We start from the raw sequence: 12135 nt of genomic DNA on the forward strand, positions 1-12135 counted from the left end.
AGAACAAAATTTCTGTCCGTTAAAAACAATTTATGATTGACACAGCTTATATGTTAAAAATTGTGCTCAGTCTATTAATTACTAATAAATTAATCAACTTAGAAAGAATACGTGAGATACAAATAAAAATTGTGTAAAACTCAGTGGTAGATTTCATGTTGGATAAGCCTGACCGCTTCAGGATGTAGAAAATTTAACACGATTCAGGCTACCGTAGCACGGATTGGTCATAAAGAAGTCGAGAAAGCAGCGTATATCATACGGCGAATCTGCGAGATAAAGTTGTTTTGCAATTTTAATCTTTTCGAGGAAGATCCTTTTGAAGATTCCACAAGGCATTAGGAGAGTGAAGCTTACGGAGCACGTAGAAAGCACCGTTATGTTAGGCTGGCTTTCTTGAAAACGACCCTTCAGGGCATAGGGCAGAGAAACCCTGCGGTGGCCGGCAAATAAATTCCGCATGCCCATAAATAATTAATAGATTCGTTACGTGGGCGTGTGTAAATCATCGGTAGACACGCGAATCTCTGGTTTTCGGTTCGCTCTCGTTGCAGGCTTCCCGCTGCTTCTTCCAGAAAGCAAATCAACGAAATTCGGCCGTAAAAATTCGTCGTTTCGAAGAAACATTAAATAAGCCACGGCAATAAAGTTCTAATCCTCCTTTAAAGCCTGAAGAGCCTTTAAACTTTAGCCTTTTACTCTTGAAATATTCCCACTTCTCTATTTTTATTTTTATTTTCATTCGTAAAAGGTGGACATTAATCGATTCTCTTGACTCGCGTGATATATGCCGAGCGGCTGGAGAATTCTGAGAATTTTGGCATCACTCTTCGAAATAGCATTTGAATTCTTTTTTTTATAAATAAAAATATTCCTTTATTGACAGTTACTTTTAAAAAGTTTCCAAGTATTCATCATAATCTCTTTGGCTAGGCTATAAAAAATTTAGTTAAAATTGACATACTACGCTTAAATCTTCTTTTTAAGTAATACTTACATTGCCGTAGGAGCTTTTCTGTCCTTATCTATATAAAATGGAGCAAACTATTCATTCTAATTAAACGCAGATAGATCAGAAACGCAATTTGATCGAATCCAAGAATCATTCGGACAAAATTTCTCATCTAATCCATCATCCCATATTCTCAGAATTTCATGGAACACCCTCTGCAATTATACTCCGAATACAGACATCAGTTTGATGTTAAAAGAACGAACAGGGGAGAAGAAAGGGACCCAGGGGTGCGGAATGAACATTTGCAAGATTTTTTAAAAAAAATATGAGAGATTCGTTGCCACGAATGGACCAATTTTCTCATTAAACTAGACTATAAGACCACACACCGGAATCTCAGTGTCCCTCTGCCATTTCCACGACTTTTTGATCCGCCCAAACCCTTGGAAGTCACCGCGATGATTCACAATCCCGTGGTGCATCTCCCTTGGGCGTCGAGCTTCCGGTTCGCGCCGGATAATGATAGCCCTCGAATCCGAAAACCAAGAAGCAGCCTTCTCAAGACTTCTATTATACGCCTTCGAACGCGAAAAAATTTGACCTGCGAACATGCAGCAGATCGAAGTGAAATTATCGTGGCTCTACCAGAGAATATACACCTGCCTCCTTCTATGGAGACAGGATGCTCCTCTAGGGATTTCTATTCAGTATCCTTTATTCGGTGAAAGCGAGATTCATGCCCCCAAGTGGTGTTTCCTAGTGAAGAATGTGAATTCACAGTTTTCTCTTCTATTATTAACGAGACAATCTTCAACCCCCTGCGTTCTTTAAATCGAGGCAGTCGATGGACCGCTGAAATTTGTAATTAAAAGTTATGAAATTAATGGTGATTTTTTCTATCGACGAGGGGGAAAGATTCTTGAGTGAAGAATCATATATATTTATGGTTTTCAAATAGTTTCAGAAACTATAATGTCTCCAATTAAAATATACAGGAGACAGGACAAATTATTGCAAAAATATAGTTCAAATAACTTGATTACCCTCCAGTTGATGAATTTATAAAATTCATGTTTTTGAAGCAAATATCTAACAATGCTTTACTTTCTAGTATATTCTCAAATATATGTACATATATTATATCTTATATATATATATCTAATAAAAGATGATATCTTTTATTTTGTACATTTTATCCTTTTATCTCTTCATTTTGTATTTTATTACAGCAATTTCATGAATATAGAACAACCAATTATTCTCTATACTTCCAGGACACACGAATAATTTCCAAAAAAGACGCTCATATCCAAGAAACTATTTTAGAAAATTATAACAGACCTAATATTCAACCAATTCGAAACACCTACCCTTTTTTCACCATCCACAATCAACCATCACGTGCAATCACGGCTCTCAATCGTTGGAAATGAAAATAAAGCAATTACACGTTTCACGCGAAAAAAGCTGAGCATATTGCGCAAGCGTGTGAAGGAAGAAGATGCCATAAAATGGAATTTGAGGTCGATTCGTAAGGAAAATGGCCGCGGCGTGCGCGTCCGCGGAATTCTTCTGCGAATGATGGCGATGCGACAAACAATTGCACGCCCGTTCGACGAAAAACCGTTTGGCGGCCATGAAAGAGTGTAAGATGCGTTCTTCTTGTTGCTGAAGGAGGCATCTTTTGTGACACGGCAATTGCCGATGCCAGATGCCTGGCACGATCCTTCTGCCTGCATTCCGTTTCAGGGCGACGATTTGACGGCGTCGGTATTTAAAAATTACCTCGACACTCTCGCCACCGCGATCAGACGGTGTAATTACTCGGTTTATGGTTCTTAATTCGCTCTGGTTAACCGGTCGTCGCCGTATTCGACGATATCAAATGGGCCGCACCAAAATTGCCTTAATTTTTATGACTCTGTTCAGTTGCTCTTAAAGGAAAATGGCCCTTTCGTTTTGCGCTCAAGAGAGAGTTCGAACGTGGCAACAAAAATGGAAGTTGCTCCTTCGATGAAGTCGTACTATAGTCATTTGGGAATTTCTTGGGTTAGTTCCGGGACAATTAAGTTTCTGTCGGCTTGAAATGACGTTCATTTCGAATTCTTCTCGTTTAAAGTTGCATACTGATATATCGGTTAGGTAGGGATGAATTCTGTACTTTTACGAATAAAATATATATCTTTTTTTTCAAAAGTTTCGGAATAATCTTGATTTGAAGTATTGTGCACTGTAAATTACGGATGTGAAAGCATACAACTTTGTTCTGCATCGAACAATTTTATTTCGATGTAGAATGCGAAATTTTGGAATATTTTATATTAATTACTAAATTACTAAATCAAAATTAAAATGAAACAACTAAATTTTGCTGATGTAAAAATATCTAATATATTACCTACAAAAATTCAGATCACTCTCAACTGAAAGTGATCGTATCTGATTAATGACAATCGAAACAAGCACTTTGCGGTAGATAATATCTATTTAAAAGATCAATTTCTATTAAAGTGTCCATTAAAACAATTGCCCATTCAAATCACAATTAAGATTCGACTTTCCCCAACTAAATAACCACAATCGTTATTGAAAATGGCCAAAAATTAATTTTACCTCGTAAACACGCGAAATTAGGAGAAACTTCCACGAGATATATTCAAGTTATGATTATTGCGATTCATCCTGCTACTCCAATCGGATAATTTGTTTCACCGGTCGCCGTTAAAGTAAGCCGGACAGTAACTCGCGAACGGGCACACAAACTGTCGGCAAATTTCCTGTAGAAAATCGCACGTGCTCCCCGCGATTCAATTCGAAATCAGGCCGTTGGTTTTTCTGGCCTGAATTACGATTAGGCATCGACGCCGAGGTGACGCACGAACAAAAAGCGAAATTGCAGTATTTACCAACGATGACTCGAAACAAGTGACAAGACGCGTTTAAGGGCGAAAAACGCGAGGGCCTTGTGATCAAAGGATCGCTTTCGATTATAATTTAGCTGCACGCAAAAAGGTCCACGATATTACCTACTTTTTCGTAGACGCGAAAGAAACGTTCCAGCCGGATTCCCGCGGTCGCCTCTCTGTTTTAGTTTACAATTCGCCATTGTATACTGTCAATTTCCTCGGTTTCGTATCTTTTTTTACCACGCGCTACGAAATATCGAATATCGTATAAAGTCTTGTTACAATGGAATTACATAGATTACAGGTATAATTGGATCAAGGGTTGCAGTTTTTATTCAGTTTCTTTTAAATATAATTTCCAAAGTCTAAATTATGAACGATGATGCAGCTGATCTATTTAGGTCAGATCAACGGTATAAATTAAATCTTTACACCCAAGTCTGTACAGGGAATGAGCATAGCTCGCAAATTTCTGGCACATTTTTTGGACCAATAAACAATTACGTTTTTGTGATCATCAAAATTACTTGCTTTCTTTGGTTTCCTATTCTGTGTTTCGCATCTAATTGTATTAAAAACGTAAGACATAGATCAGGTATTTTATATTAGACAAAAATATTATTATATAGCCAAACAAAATTCCATGAATAAAAATTATGCATTCTTGACCGATTAAGATGAAGAAAGGTTGTACGTCAAAGGTTTAAAGTTTCAAGAGTTACAAACAAAGTTATAAATTCAAGGTATCGACTAAGGATTACATAAAAATTTCACTTTCCAAATATTTCCTTGCCTACAGGAAACAAATCTCGAATATACCAATTGTTCCTAACTGCATGTTACGTATCTGAATCTATAGAGAACGATAAGCAGATGATTAACAACGCAATGTGTTTCGACTGTCGCTGTAAAAAAAGAAGCGGCAAGCCGGATTCAGTACCGACATAACGCTCTCGTTTGGTCATAATATTTCAGTATAATTATATGTAAGCCCCGATCCGTGGGCATTCCATGCGTCGCGTCGCGGTGGTAACGGGACGAACCGGTTTCAATAAGGCGAAGTTAATTAGCTGGTCGTTAATACGCAGCGGCCCCCTCGTTGCGGCGACGTTTACGTTTTAAAGCATCGACGGAAAACGAGCAGCAAAATTTCAATTTAACGAAACTGTAATTGTCCACGGCCATATACGTTATGCGAGCGCCGCAGTTGATGCATCGCGCGAGGCGATCATTAACACGAAGGACGTTTAATAAGGGCCATCATTAATTACCGTGCCGAGCCGCAAATTACTCTCAGCAGGCACGGACCTTGCAACCCAACAGTATAAACTGATTTTTCTACGCTCGATTTCAACGTCGAGATATCGTAACCGAGATAGCATTTATGTTTCCGCGTAATTTTCACGCCTTTGCGTTGTGAGTTTCGGACGTGGCATTTCGATGTTATCCCGGTGGGTCGTTTATTTCTGTTCTGACTATGCGTCGAACATGGTACTGGAGATTCCCGATAAGCTGGAAAAAATTAATTTAACAATTAATAAACATTTTTTCTGCTATCTCGAGTATCTTGGGCGACGGTATATCCGCGAAGATTCCTGCGGCTTTCATTTTTAACGAAGATTAATTTATTCTTTGTGATTTTATCTGAATAATATTTTATAGGATAGATACGTAAAAAATCCGTGGTGTACTTTTTATGCTTGATATAAAATGTTTCGATAACGAAATTGATCATCAGATAAATTTCTCAATATTTTTTAGATGCTAGTAAACATTTAAAAAATCATCATCTAGAATTAGGAATACTTTAGAAAATACTAAGATACAGTAGAAGAGTGAAATGAAAATAAAAATGATCGTATCGAGATCAACTATCTGCATGTTCTGTCATTCATTAAGAATATTGATATTCCTAATCAAAAATTCTGAGAATATATTCTCAATGAATAATTCTATATAATAAATTCTGAGAACCACATTTGCAAACTGAATCTCATTTTCTTCCAAACCCAAATCTATAAACCTGCATTTAACCCAAAGAAGCAACTACAACATCTCTTAGGAAATACATCAAAAAGAGAAAAGAGAAAAGAAATATGAAAGAACACGATGCATCAGATGACTCTCGTATCATGCTCACCGATCGCTACGCTAAAAGCACTTCTTTCAAAGTATTTGTTGCTCCCGTCACTTGTTCGACGAAACGCGGCACGGCGCAGTGTGGTAGGGACGAAAGGGCGATATTGGGGATGACAGGCAGCCGCATTAATTCTAATTAATCGGCGTCCGTTCGCGCTTCGCGATCGGTAGTTTGCACAGGGAGGCAAGAAGAAGCCGTGGAAGCCGAGAGAAAGAGCACCAGTGGCGACTTTCACGCGCACGCGCTGTGGATCGTGCTACGCGTGCCCCACTCTGTTTCTGAGATCGAGCGCGCACCTGCGTCCGATTGCGTGACTCTCGCGGCTTCTCTTCGTTTTCCTTCTGTCCCGCGCCATTGAGCCGAATCACGACGCGTTCTCGCGATTTAATGCAGGCTTTTACGATTGTCACTGGGGTCGTGCGATAATCGCTTTGCCGTTAATACAGACTGTCACGCGAATTTTATATATTTTGCTCTGGGAGCCGTCGTAAATTGAAATATACCATACCCTAACATTTAATTTTCGCGAAATATTATATCGTATTTGCGCGCTTTTTCTCTGGCTGTGATATCATTAACATAAATCATTTACATCGCTGAACATGTTGTACTCCGTGAAATTTATCCTACTTTAATCATCCTAAAAAATTTAACAAAATAGAACGTGGGTCACCGATTAGCACCGTAACAGTCAACAACTGTGTACACATTAATAATCATAAGAACGTTTCATATACATACAAATTTATATATAACGTACACAGTTTAGAGAACGTCGTTCGTTAGCTATGGATTTATGCGCTTAATCGCGCCTAATCGTGCGTGCCACGTGTTAACTCCTTGCCTTAAGATATTATGTAACGCTCGTGATGGATTAGAGGCTTAATTCAACGCAGTTTAGTCTCACCTTTAATCCTAGCTTCAATTGGCAGATTGAAATCCATATTGGTGTAAATCAAGATCTTAAGAGCTTGAATTTAGTCATGTATTTCAAGTTTGAAATATATTATCCCTTTAGTTTCATAATTAATTAAGTTATAATTCTTTCTCTGCCGCAAATACGCTTTTATAAGTTGAGAAGATATAATAAATTTGTTACATTGTAACAACAAGGATAAGATATCGGTTCGTAATGTGACTTACAACAATATGATTTTCAACTGTTTAATTCTTCAGAGAGAATCATTGATTATAAATTATGTATAATCAGACTTTGTGTGTTTATCATAAAGTTAAATGTGCAAAATTATACAGAATGTAGATAATATAATGGAAATATAGAAAATTCCAAGAATAAATCATTCGTTAAAATATTTAGAGGATGAAACGGGTCTCTATTTAGATTCTGGTTACCGTCTACATATGCTTTTGTTTGTATTCATAAATATTTAATTTTATATTAACATCTGTTGCCTGTATATAATATTTCATATATTTTGTTTTAATAACGAATAGCTAAGATTTACCAAAGTAGATATTCCAAAAGTCATAAGGCAAGAAGTTAATTATGGTCTTAAAATTTTCGTGGCTCGTAGCTTTTTGATATCACTTTAGGACTTTTTGCAAATGCTATTTATGGAAAGTTATTCAGATTGATTTTTGATTCTCCTACAAGTACATAGCATTTTTTGTTGGTAGATGTTTTACTTCGTCAGATGTTTTGCTTTCGCTTTTGGCATAAATCTTTCGTATAAATTGAGATTAAAGGGGGAAGAATTTATCGAATAATAAACATTTGCTTAAAGAGAAGAGAGGCAGTTTTATCCGACGAGTGAAAGTTAATGAACTGGGTTAATTGAAGCTTTTCAGGGTGATGGAAATTAAATTTCTTTTCAATCAGTAAAAATATGACTCGATATCAACAGCCTTAATAACACTTTATCCCTCTAAACCGTCGCTATAAATTAAGAGGTATATACATGTAAATAAGTAAAATTCATGTAAATAATTCAAATACATGTAAATAAGTATAATAAGTAAAATTCTCTGAGATGATGGAAATTGAATTCCAATTTTTTTATCAAGGAATGGTAGAGACACGAATACCAAAAAATTCAATCTTGGTTTTTATGCTGGCCTTTTCATAAAACTTTAATTTTCCTCAATATCGAAATGGTAGGTGGGACATTTCAACTAAAGAGGACAGTATACTTTTCACACAAAAATCCTTTTTTGTTCCGTGACATTCAATACTTTAAACTTTCAACAACTTTATAAAAAAACTCCAGCAAACGCTTCAGGGCAATTTACGATTTTTTTCCAGAATGTTAATAAACTTTCACAATCACCCATTTCCCAGCTAATTCTCGTTGAAGTAATTAATTCCCTTTTCAAACAAGTCATAGTCGTACATATATACATACATAAGAACAGACCTAGTACTTTAGATCTTCAACAACTCTATAAGACATTACACGGAACATTTCCATGCAAGTTACAATTTTTTTCCTTAAGAGCGTTAATAATCTTTCATCAACCTCGTCATTCGATCGCCCATTTACAAGCTTATTCTCGCTGAAGTAATTAATTTCCTCATGAAACGAGTCATAGACTTGTCAGTAGACATGTTGTGTACGTATGACCACCAATCTCGACGAACGCTACGAAGAGGAGAGGCAGGTGTTCGATGCACCAGAGATCCTTTTCTCGCGCGTTTATGCGCGCACGTGCTTTATTGCTTCGACTCTCGGAGACTCTGGCGCTCGTCAATCAGCGAGAGACACTCGTCCGTTCTTTTTCTTTAGCCACCTCCGCTTCTTCTTACTTCGTCGGCGTTTCCTTCCCTTCACCCGAATAAGAAGAGGTCACGGCCCAACGAGCAGGTGGGCAAATGCACGCAGCACGCCCGGATGCGGAGCTGACACGCGTTCAGATCTCGTGCTCCGTTACATAAAGATCTGCCATGTACTTACATACTTATACTGGCTGACGGCGGGATCTGAATACTTTTTGCGTATTAAATTTTTACGATCATTAGATGACATATTTGTGGTGCTCTGAAGAAATGAATACTACTGAAAGCACGAACAGTATTAGAAACACGATGGAAACTCGAAGGACGATAAATATGTTATCACAACATTTACCATAGAAAACTTTTACGTATATAGAAGCTATGACATATTTACTGCAAACTTATATTTAGTAACAAATTAGTATAACTAAGCGTTAAAGATGGTCTCATAGAATATTTAGGCTTACCAATGTAATGGATAATTGACTATTTAAATACTTTTATGATTTTTGCGAAATATATACTTACGCTAAATATCTTGTAGTTTCTATATACATTTTCAGATTTGTATCAAACTTGACCAATATAATCGTAATATTTGTATTCCGTTACAATACTAGTGAAATTTCAAAATGTTTCCTATAATATGTAGTTTTCGTATCTGTCCCGAAGAAGTAAACTGGAGTGTTCACGAGATGCCGAAACAAGACCTAACGTATTAATAAAAACACAACCAAAAATCGAGAAACTGGAAATATGTTATTTAATTATCGTGAAATTTTAGAATTAGAAATTTTAGAACAGTTTGTAAAAGATTTCCATAAGTGCCCGAATACTTTTGTGAGTGAATGTATACATATATTACATGCTTGTTCTTCCTTTCTTGTGTCGTCTTCTTGCAGTTCCACTTTTTACCCGTCGGCAACATCGGTGTAGGTAATTCGGATATCGGAACTTTTTGGGAAATCGATCGAGAGAATTGACGTGGACCGTGACGAATCGGACGTGACGGACTTCCTCGGTGCTTGTAAGAACCATTTCTTGTACAGCCGGTCTGTAATTGTGGTACCTTGATATCGATGTTGGAGGAGAGGATAAAAGAGTTTTACGTCAACTTTTTTTGAAACAGCAGCAATGCTGTATTGTTTAAGGGATCGTTTTTTAATAGTAGTAAGTAACATTTAATTTGTCATTTGGTAAGAATCAAAATGCTATGATCTCGATAGCCATATTATTAAATGTGATAGTAAAAAGTGAAAAGATAAGTTGATTAAAATGATTCAATTCAATTTTTAGCTGCTTAATTATTTATACTTTCATTTCTTAATTTTCTCACATTTTTTTTCTTCAACTTCCTAACCCTGTTATTTTCTTATTTTGTGAACCGGGCATTTCAAATGTTTACCTCTTCCAACGTTTTACTTTATTATTTTACATCTGTTGTTTCCAATATTTAAACTTCTTAACATTAACTTCGCTATTAGGGAACTTTTAAATTCCTGAGATTCTGCCACACGTGCTGACTGATTATTGAAGAATAAAGGAAGACTGAGAAAGAAAATATAATAGGTAACGAGGAAAATTGGCGAGCTCCTATCATATGAACTTCAATTATATAAACTGTTTGTCTCCCGACAATTTCTGATAAACATTTATAGAAAATTTAAAATTGCAAAATTGCACATACATAATATGCAAAAATATACAAAATATCCAATGCAATATAATATTTATTTAATAAGTTTGTGTATTTACTTTTTCTTTTTACAAACTTATCATTTTAACTATATCTCTAAACGTGTCATTATCTATTAAATAGTGCGGTTTATCATGCACTATCATTAATTTGACGCATGCATCCACTATGGATAATCTAATTTCGCTTTTTTACAACTTTACTTACCACTATCATTAAAATTATTTGTGCTGTGTCTTCCTTTCTTTAACATTACTGGTGAATAGTATGGATAGAATATAGAACCGAAATGAAATCGATATCAGAATCGACATTAGAACCGCAACCGTAATCAATATTAGGTCAAAACCGATATATAACAGTTTGAAACAGTTATTTTCGGATCTTTTTCAATCCTTGATTCATTATAGTATGGTTTTATATTTATTATATTTATTATATTATGGATTTATTATATGGATGAAAGAAATTTCTACTTACAATTAAACTCCGTTTCCCTGAATTTATAAAAATAGAAATATTCATAAAAATTCGCAGTAATCCAACAATATACTCCACACAGAATCCCCATTATCGCCCCATCTCTCCTATCTCAATCCCCTAAAACATAATATATCCTATACCAGTGGTCGGATGATCGATCGGCATTCTGTGTCCATTAACCTTCGTACTCGTACACGACGCGCGTTGTCGTCTCAGTCCAACCGCCTATGTATGTCTGTATGTAACCGAAAGACGTACGACTAGTCGCGGACTAAACGAACACGGGGCACTGTCGAAACGATGTCGGTCCTCGCCTTTGTCCATGTGAACACGTCCATCAGGCTCTCGAACGTACTGACGAGGAGCTACAAAAAGCGACGATCTCGCCACGTCCAGGAGTTGCCGGTGTTGCGTTTCAACTCGTCAAGACGCACGCCGTACTCGTCATTAATCAAAGAAGGGGAGTAAATGATTACGCCGATGGCACTCGCCGAGGTACATTACGCTAGACCGTCGTGATTGGACGACTGATGACGGATGAGCCTTTGAACAGATACCTCGGACTTGTGCACACCGACGACGTCTTTCGAAGAAGTTTGGTTACAGAGAACACTAACACGAATGAATGTAAATGTTAAGTAACCTTCATTGTTACCAGTAGAGAAGAACATTTAGTGTTACAGTAACGTAAAACATATGGTGTGTTACGTTTAAACGGCAACAGTGGAATATCTCTTGAGGGATTGAAGCTATCAAAAACATGTTCTTGCAAAAGTTGTATGACATAAAGACGGACATTATGTGGTATAAGTAATTTGTATTTAGAAGAGGATCTCAAGTTAACTTTTTTAAATCGAACCCTATATTTTTTTATTCATCGTATGATAGCGGATGTTGAGAGAAATTCAACGACCTGCCACATCATATCACTCCGTATAGTAAAAGCTATAAGTCAGTCAAGCTATAATTATAGCTTTTTACTGTATAATTACAGCTCGAGCCGTTGTCACTGTGTATATTTCAACACTATATATCCTCGACCGCGTTTCTATCGCTCGCAATGCCCGAGTTATGAGTGTTATTTGGCTAACCCCTTACGTACTACTTCTGTAAAGACCGAGATCAGTGGAGGGTTGGCTATGTATACGGTGATCGATGATCGAGAGATAGACCTTGATGGGTATGGAGAAGATACTTGTTACTGATAAGGTGTTTGGGAAT

The 12135-nt window shown here is 36.7% G+C and overlaps 1 long non-coding RNA gene across 1 annotated transcript; it reads right to left on the reverse strand.

Annotated features, from left to right (window-relative positions):
- Positions 1-9489: 9489 nt before the first annotated feature.
- LOC117215641 lies at positions 9490-11745 on the reverse strand. Its single transcript, XR_004489165.1, has 3 exons — positions 11095-11745; positions 10912-11031; positions 9490-9789 (listed from the first exon to the last, which is right to left on the reverse strand). It is a non-coding gene; the product is annotated as an uncharacterized LOC117215641 (long non-coding RNA).
- Positions 11746-12135: the final 390 nt, after the last annotated feature.

The sequence above is a fragment of the Bombus bifarius genome, unplaced genomic scaffold (genome assembly GCF_011952205.1).
Source record: "Bombus bifarius isolate JDL3187 unplaced genomic scaffold, Bbif_JDL3187 scf7180000009761, whole genome shotgun sequence".
In the NCBI taxonomy this organism is placed as follows: Eukaryota; Metazoa; Arthropoda; class Insecta; order Hymenoptera; family Apidae; genus Bombus; species Bombus bifarius.